The sequence below is a fragment of the Otolemur garnettii genome, unplaced genomic scaffold (assembly GCF_000181295.1).
Source record: "Otolemur garnettii isolate 467f Iridium unplaced genomic scaffold, OtoGar3 scaffold00006, whole genome shotgun sequence".
NCBI classification, from domain to species: Eukaryota; Metazoa; Chordata; class Mammalia; order Primates; family Galagidae; genus Otolemur; species Otolemur garnettii.
The window spans coordinates 43,767,595-43,777,069 of record NW_003852401.1 but is presented as its reverse complement, the minus strand read 5'-3'; the positions used below and the strand labels follow the sequence as shown (position 1 = coordinate 43,777,069).

Sequence of the window (9,475 nt, the reverse complement as noted above, 5' to 3'; positions counted from 1 at the left end):
AAAAGAAAAGGAAAGGAAAGGAAAGACAATTTTGCTCCCAAAGCCCTGATTTCTCTTTGAGTATTCCAGTGTTCCTGGCTTCCCAGCGCTGAGAACTCTGAGTTGTGAGCCTGACAAGGAATCTTGGGATGCATTCAGAGAAGAGAAGACACCCCAACAATATTTCATTTGGATGTAATGGAATGAAACATATATTGAAAACAGAAAAAGTCAAGTGAAATGCTTTTCACTCCATCCCCAAAATGCTATGTAAAGTGAGACCCATGAGACCCATGGACTTATAGGAGAGGCCATAGGCATCCTCTCACCTGGTTAAAAAAGGGGGGCTCTCCTATATATGGAAATACTTGTCCATATGTCTTGATGAGCTGCCTTGGGCGAGTCCCTCAATTTCTCTGGGTTTGGCTTTTACCTATAAAATGCTACCCTGTCAAATTAGTAAAATTGTCGCAACCTACTGCAACACCAATAATCACTCACCTTTCAGTGCACCCAGCACTCTTTAAAATATTTCTGTTTTCACTCTTGCACATTGTATGAGTTCTGTTTCTCCTACCAGGCTTTAAGTGTCTGAGGGGAAAATACCCCATTCCAAACACTTTGGTCACTCTGAGGTTCAGTCCTTCCATGTTATAAAACTGAGGCTGTCAGCATTGTCTGAAATCTTTTGGAAGTTCCTTGTCCATTTGCCCTTGAAAGAAAAGTGCATGATAAGGCTGGGCACAGTGGCTCACACCTGTAATCCTTGCACTCTGGGAAGCCGAGGCAAGTGGATTGCTTGAGCTCAGGAATTTGAGGCCAGCCTGAAAAAGAGGGAAACCCCATCTCTACTAAAAATAGAAAAACTAGGCAGGTATTATAGTGGGTACCTGAATTCCCAGCTACTCAGGGGGCTGAGGGAAGAGGACTTCTTTAGGTTGCTGTGAGCTATGACACCATGGCACTCTGCCTGATGGTGACTGAGACCCTGTCTCAAAAAAAGAAAAAAAAAGAGAGAGAGAGAAAGAAAGAAAGTGCATAGTCAATGAGACAGTGTCCTATAGATAGTGCAAAAGGGGCTCTTCTCAGAGTAGGGAGTCTTTGCTGCCAACCAGCTGTGGGACCCTGAATAATTCACATCTTTGTTACTGTTTTGGAGTCTCGTTCTGTTGCCCAGGCTAGACAGCTACCTCAAACTCCTGGATTCAAGTTATCTTCCTGTCTCAGCCTCACAAGTACCTGGGACTACAGGCCTGCCACCATACCCAGCTAATTTTTCTATTTTTAGTAGAGACAGGGTCTCACTCTTCCTTAGGCTGGTCTTAAACTCCTGAGCTCAAGTGATCCTCCTGCCTCAGCCTCCCAGAGTGCTAGGATTACAGGGGTGTCCCACCAGGCCCACCCTAATTCACATCTTTGGATCACAGTTACATCACCAGTTAAATGAACAAGTTGGATGATAGGTTCTCCATGGTTACTTTCAGTTCTGATGACAGGAACATATTTACCTCTAGTTCTGTATTGTCTATGTCTGCATCGATCATTTACCTTTCTCTCTCTCTCATTCTTTTATTTCTTAAAAATCACCTTCATGAAGGATGGCAGGAACTATGCAGTATTGGAGTAGATTAGAGTCACCTCTATGAACTCATGTTTAGCTATACACACAAGCATACGTACAAAGGAGCAATCAGCTCAGCACCTGTAGCTCAGTGGCTAGGGTGCCAACCACGTACACCAGGGCTGGCGAGTTTGAATACAGCTCGGGCCTGCCAAACAACAATGGCAGCTACAACCAAAAACTAGCCAGGCATTGTGGCCAATGCCTATAGTCTCAGCTACTAGGGAGGCTGAGGCAAGAGAATCACTTAAGTCCAAGAGTTTGAGGTTGCTGTGAGCTGTGATGCCAGGGCCCTCTACCAAGGGTGATAAAGTGAGACTCTGTCTTTAAAAAAAAAAAAAAAAAAGAACAATCACAGGTAAATGTGGGTTACCATGCACACATATATTTCCTAGCTCTGTCCACTGAGAGTTCCTATAAGTGACTCCCTAGTAACCACAAGTATACCCACAGCACAAATATTGATTTCTAATACCATTCCCCAATCAAAAGAATCAGGGCTTCTCAAGAAGAGGGTGATTCTAGGGCTAGAGTAGTGTCTTAGTCTGTTTTCTGCTATAACAGAGTACACAGAGTAGGTAACTGATAAAGAATAAAAGTTTATTTGGTTCATGATTCTGGAGGAGAAAAACCTAAAAGAATGGTCTCAGCATCTGGAGAGGGTCCCCCCAGCTCCCTGCCATGGCAAAAGGACAGAAGGTAGAAGTGAGCACGCAAGGTCAAGCCAACACATCATTGTATTAGGAGCTCACTCCCAAGAATACTAAACCACTGGCATGATAATGCATTAATCCATTCATAAGGACAGAGCTCTTGTCACCTAATCACCTCTTTTTTTTTTTTTTAATTTTTTGAAGCAGTCTCAAGCTGTCACCCAGGGTAGACTGCTTTGCTGTCACAGCTCACAGCAACCTTCAACTCTTGGGCTTAAGTGATTCTCTTGCCTCAGCCTCCCAAGTAGCTGAGACTACAGGCACCTGCTACAATGCCCTGCTGTTTGGTTTTCTTTGGGGTTTTTTTTGTTTGTTTGTTTGGTTTTTTTTTGCAGTTGTCATTGTTGTTTAGCCGTCCAGGGCCGGGTTCAAACCTGCCAGCCACTGTGCTATGGGCGCCAAGCCATCTAATCACCTCTTAAAATTGCATTTGTATTTCAGAGATTTGGAGGGGAACATTCAAACCATAGTAGGAAGGGGATACACAAGATGAGTCTGTGCATCTTGAAGTACCAGAAAGGAAGGAGGCGCTCAAAACAACCCAATGCAAGGATGTCAAAGGAGCATAAAGCAGTTATTGAAAGAGGTCCCAGCTGGGAGGCGGTGGCTCTAGTGGCAGGTGCCCTGGCCATTCTGGCGGCCACCAGGGGAGCTGCTTCTCTCACCTCAGGCCCAGGTGTCCAGATGAGAGGCAGCTGTGACAGTGCAGCGGCCCGGGAGCTGATCCAGCCGTCAGTGAGCGATCTGTCCTGGGCAAGATCCTGCCAAACAGCCTGGAGCTCAACATGTGCCTAGTCAAGAGCCGCTGCCAGCAGCGCAGCGTAGTAAATCCAACAAGAAAAGATTTGAAAACCGTGCTGAAATTCTACTGTTGTCTAATCAACAGATGCCCTAGAGGCTGACACAGACCATTTTCTCAATTTTCTCCCTTAAAACAGTACTTAATAAAAATGCATCCTGAGAAGAAGCATAAATGTATTAAGTGCAGCAATTCATAAGGCTCAGAGTGGGACCTGAAGAGGCATGTGTGGCTGTCCCTATGCTAACAGAACCGCACTGCAGTCCCACGTCTGCTGAACAGGCCATGAGATCCCTGCAGAACACAGGGACCCACCCAGGCAGAAAAGGAGAATGGAAAACTGCCTGTAACACCAGAAGTTGTCCAATAAGACCACTGAATTGTTGAGCAACCAACTGATCCCTAGACCAGACACTCAAGAATTAGGAGCTTCAGAAATAAAGCTAGTAGCTCCTTTTGAAGAATTTTGTGGCTCGAATGGCAGAAAGCAGATGCTTGTAACACCTCTGATATATCCTCAGAAGTTGCTTTTACCAAAGCCCCAAATGGCTTTGCTTAAACTACCTATGATGCAGTTTTCTACTGTGCCTGTCAGCAGATTCCTCAGCCCAGCCTGTGGTGTTAGGTGTGATCCGGGCTCTGCAACAGGGTCTATGCACCTAGTGTGCTTGTCAGTAAGAACCCTGCTTTTCTGCCTGGATTCAGAGGCTTACTTCCTCTCTCTCTTTTTTTACTGTTTGGGATTCACTGAATGTACAAAGAACTAGGTTGCCCTGTTTGCATTTGTTAGGTAAAGTCCCTCTTATAATTGTGTCCTGCCCCCAAGAGGTGTGCCATACACTGTGACACAGGAAAAGCCTTCCTCTTTCCAAAATTGAGCCAGTTGGTACAGATGTTCAAATGAAGTTGGATAAAAGTCCATCTAATTCTTTTCAAGAAATAGGGAACACATGTCAAAAGAACAGCAATTCTTCCATCAATGTACAGACAGATCTGTCTTATACCTCATAAAACTTTACACCTTCTACACAGTGGGCTAACCCTGATTCCTCTGTGTGGTCTCGTTCCCAGACTGATTTGTTACCTGATTCTCAAGGGTCTTTTCCCATTGGTGTTCACACTCCAACGTTTTTGCCACCTAAGGTAACTTCATCCATTGCTGCTCAGACTGATGCATTTATAGACACTTGTTTGCAGTCAGGTGGGATCTCAAAAAAAACTCAAACCAGTGGGATGCAGAGTCCAGCAGATGAGCACATATAGATGGACTGGAATGTGCAGAGACATTTCTGAGAGTGTTCATTCATCATACAGTCTTGCTACAGACAATAATATCATAAGCAACACATCAGTAGCAGAGACAGTAAACCGTGGTTTGTTGCCCCAGATGACTCTAATACTTTAAATTAAGACATTGAAAAATATGCACCAAAAGGCTGTGCCCATAGCTTAGTGGGTAGGACGCCGGCCATATACACTGAGGCTGGTGGGGTGGAACCCAGCCTGGGTCAGCTAAAACAATGACAACTGCAACAACACCAGTAAAAACAGCTGGACATTGTGGCAGGCGCCTGTAATCGCAGCTACTTCGGAGGCTGAAGCAAGAGAATTTCCTAAGCCCAAGAGTTTGAGGTTGCTGTAAGCTGTGGTGCCAGGGCACTCTACCAGAGCAACAGCTTGAGACTCTGTCTCAAAAAAAAAAAAAGAAAGGGCAAGTCTAACCAGCATCCCTTTAAAATTAAGACTGGAAAAAAAAAAAAAAAAAAAAAAGAAAGAAAGAAAGAAAAGAAAAGAAAAATCTGCACCAATATAAACTTCAGTGAACAGAGTAGTATGCTTTCTTCACAGAATATGACAGATAATCAAACCCAAACCATGGATTTATTAAGTGATTTAGAAAACATCTTATCAAATAATCTGCCTGGTCAGAAATTGGATAATCGTAGTCTGTTGTCTGACACAAATCCTGGACCTGATACCCAGCTCCCATCTGGCCCAGCCCAGAATAGTGGAATAGATTTTGACATCAAAGACTTCTTTTCAGACTCAAACTGAAGACAGTGAACTTTGCACCATGAACACTGAACCACTGGACAGAGACCCAAACTGACTTCTTACTGGCAGACACCTCTGCTCAGTCCTATGGATGTAGGGGAAATTCTGATTTCTTAGGCCTTGAGACGTTTGACACACAGATACAGACAGACTTAAATTTCTTTTTAGACAGCAACCTTCATCTGCCTCTGGGAAACACTGCAGCTTTTCCATGAGTCTGTCTCATCTGACACAGAGATCCAAACTGAAGGAATTTGCACTGCTGAAAACATACCCACTCTAAAAAGTAAGGTTCAGTTGAACAGCACAGAAACACAGACCATGAGTTCTGGTTTTAAAACCCTGGGGATCTTTTTCTTCATCAGCAACGAAACTCAAACAGCAATGGGCGACTTTCTTCTGACTGATTTGGCCTGGAACACGGTGGAGTTTCAGTTCTGCCCTGTAGAAACCCAGACATATACTGAACTACACAATTTCCAACTTCCAAAACTGGAGTCCATGTATGTGGTGGCATTTACCATTTCTGTCTGGATTTGGAAAACAGGAACTGGGACAATTCTATTGAATATAGTAGGCATGAAATTGGTGTGTAAATATGAGTGTATTACAAAGTGTAAGACGTTGATATAAAAAAAAAATGAAGAGCTCTCAGTGGCCCAAACAAAAACAGTCCAAAAACTCCAACAAAATATCAATAAGGAGCATGGTATCACTTATAACCCAAAGGATAAAATAAATATCCACCAGTCCATATTGACATAAATATATGATTGATAAATTAAAAAATGAGAGAACAGGCAAAATCTCTCACATAAAAAAAATTTTTTTTCAAATATTTTATGTGGATACTCTGCCCTCAAGGCAGTGAGTACAAATCTCTACCCCCTAAGTGGGGATTGCACTTAAGTGACTTGTTTCCAAAGAAGACAATATGGAAAGGAAAGGGAAAGAAAAACCAAGAGTTACTTTGCAATGGAGAAACCTGACAAAAGTCCCCTTAGCCAAGTGATGAAGGTCCCTGTAAAGTCATGTTGATAGTATGTACTCCTGATATGGTATGTCACGAGAATGCCACATCACCTCTGTAGTGTTCTTTGTAAACAGCTATAGCCCTAACCTAGCCATCTGGTAAACCCAAACTGTGGAATACTCTACATAACATCTGACCAGTGGTCTATGAAACTATCAAGGTTGTCAGAACAAGAAAAGTCTGAGGACTGCCCTTGTCAAGAAGAGCTCAAGAAGACGTGATGACTAAATGTGATTTCCTGGATGTAGTCCTGAAAAAGGAAAATACACTGGGGAAAAACTTTTGAAATACGAATGAAGTGAGGTATCTAGTTACAGTAGTTTGCTAATAACGATTCCTTAGGCTTTTTAGTTTTTGTTGTTTCTTTGGTTGTTTCTATTGTTGTCTTTAAAGACAGGGTCTTGGCCGGATAGTGCCTCACACCTGTAATCCTAGCACTCTGGGAGGCCAAGGCAGGTGCATTGCCTGAGCTCAGGATTTTGAGACCAGCCTGAGAAAGAGTGAAACCCTGTGTCTACTAAAAAATTAGAAAAATTTAGCTGGACATTGTTGCGGGTGTCTGTAGTCCCAGCTACTTGGAAGGCTGACGCAAGAGGATTGCCTGAACCCAGGAGCAATGGGTTGAGGTTGCTGTGAGCTATGATGCCATGGCACTCTAGCAGAGTAAGACTCTGTGTCAGAAAATAAACAGAGTAAGAGTAACAGAGTAACAAAGTAAGTCTCTATGTCAGAAAATAAAAAAATTTTAAAAAGACAAAGGTAGGGTCTCTCTGTCACCCAGGCTGGAATGCAGTTGTGCCATAACAGCTTGCTAAAGCCTCAAACCTTAGTCTCAAGTGACCCTCCTCCTTCAGCCTCCCAAGTACCTGGGACTACAGGTGCACATTATCATGCCAGTCTGGTTCCTGAGTCTTGATAAATGTGCCATAGTAATGCAAAATGTTAACAGGAAAATGTAGATGAGGGGAATATGGGAACCTCTTATACAGATATTTGTAACTTTTCTATAAATGTAACACTATTCTAAAATTAAAAGTTGATTTAGAAGAAATTTGCCATAACTAAACCAGCTCTCCAGGATATTCTCAGACCTATCCTCCATAATTACCAGTGCAAACCTCCACCACAAAAGTAAACTCACTCAGAAACTTTGGATCAAATTCCAACTTGTGCAGTGGCAAAAGGATTAAAAATGTCCCATGGACATTTGAAAACCTCGATACCCAAAATTCTACCAGGCTTATCAATATTCTCAATTCATGTGAATGGCTTCAATTGTCCTCTAAAGAGGCACAGGGTAGCTGACTGGATACAAAAACTCAGGCCAGATATCTGCTGCATACAAGAATCTCATCTTACCTTAAAAGATAAATATAGACTCAGGGTAAAGGGATGGTCATCTATATTCCAGGCAAATAGAAAGCAGAAAAAAGCAGGTGTTGCAAATCTATTCGCAGATACAATAGGCTTTAAACCAACAAAAGTAAACAAGGAAAGGATGGTCACTTTTTATTTGTTAAGGGTAATACTCAATATGATGAGATTTTAATTATCAATATTTATGCACCCAACCAGAATGCCCTTAATTTACAAGAGAAACTCTAACTGGCATGAGCAACTTGATCTCCCCCAGCTCTATCATAGTTGGAGATTTCAATACTCCTTTGGCAGTTTTGGATAGATCCTCCAATAAAAACCCTAGCAAAAAAAATTTAGATTTGAACTTAACCATTCAGCATTTGGATTTAACGGACATCTACAGAACATTTCATTCTAACAAAATTGAATACACATTTTTCTCATCAGCTCACAGAACATACTCCAAAATTGACCACATCTTAGGTCACAAGTCTAACTTCAGTAAATTTAAAAGTATAGAAAGTGTTCCATGCATCTTCTCAGACCATCATGGAATAAAAGTTAAACTCAGTGACAACAGGAATCTGCAGACTCATACAAAAACATGGAAGCTAAGTAACCTTGTGCTGAATGATAGGTGGGTCAGAGATGAGATCAAGAAGGAAATTTTCATATTTTTGGAACAAAATGATAATGAAGCACGAATTACTAGAACCTCTGGGATACTGCAAAGGCAGTCCTAAGAGAGAAATCTATAGCACTGCAAGCCTTCCTCACAAAAATGGAAAGAGAAGAAGTTAACAACTTAATGGGACATCTAAAGCAACTGGAAAAAGAAGAACTCACCAATCCCAAACCCAGCAGAACAAAAGAAAGAACAAAAATTAGAACAGAATTAAATGAAATTGAAAACAAAAGAATTATAAAACAGATCAATAAATCAAAAGGTTGATTTTCTGAAAAGGTCAATAAAATAGATAAATCTTTGACTAACCTAACCAGGAATGTCAAGGCCTGGGACTGGCAGGTCTTAGGCCTGGCTTGGGTAGGTTCTGGGTGCAGAACATTAAGCTACCTTGCTCAGGAACAATCTCTCTTAGGTCCCTGAGGGTTATCTACTCTAACTGGAGAGAGAGAGAGAGAGAGAGAGTCAGTGTGTGTGTCTTAGAAATATAGATTTTAGTCTTTAGTAGAGCTTGGTAATCTTCAGCAGAGAGACATCGTGCTGGCATTCTGCATGCAGGAGAGGAAACAGAGTGAGAGTAAGCGAGTCGGTGATAGTCTGTGCACACTTACTGACTGCCTTCTCCTCCAGCCTAATACAAGGCTGATCTCGTACCTCTCAACACCACCGGTGTAGAGACTGCCAATTCACCAATGCTCTCATCTCGCGAGCTCTCATGCTTGTTAGCAGAGCTAAACCTCTCTCCATGCCCTTTCACCAAGGTGTTCCATTATTGAGCTATACAGGTATTTCTTATAACTCTGACTCCTTGTAGCCATAGGAGTCATATAACTCTGACTCCTTGCAGCCATAAGCTATATGGACTGATACACAGGAAAACAAGAGTAAAATCTCTAATTTCATCAATCAGAAATGGTAATGATGAAGTAACAACACACTCCTCAGAAATTCAAAAAATCTTTAATGAATATTGCAAGAAAATTTATTCTCAGAAATATGAAAATCTAAAGGAAATTAACCAATACCTGGAAGCACACCAATTTCCAAGACTTAGGCAGGATGAAGTGGAAATGTTGAACAGGCCTATATCAAGATCTGAAATAGCATCAACTATACAAAATCTCCCTAAAAAGAAAAGCCCAGGGGGGCGGAGCCAAGATGGCGAACTGCAGCCAGCTTTTTACAGAAGCTCCCGTCCAGAAGGAGGCTGAAAGGACAGAACCTTAGCAAA

At 42.1% G+C, this 9,475-nt stretch overlaps 1 pseudogene; it reads left to right on the top strand.

Moving 5' to 3' along the window:
* Window positions 1–5,800, top strand: part of LOC100954047 — a 7,676-nt pseudogene extending 1,876 nt beyond the window's left edge.
* Window positions 5,801–9,475: the final 3,675 nt, after the last annotated feature.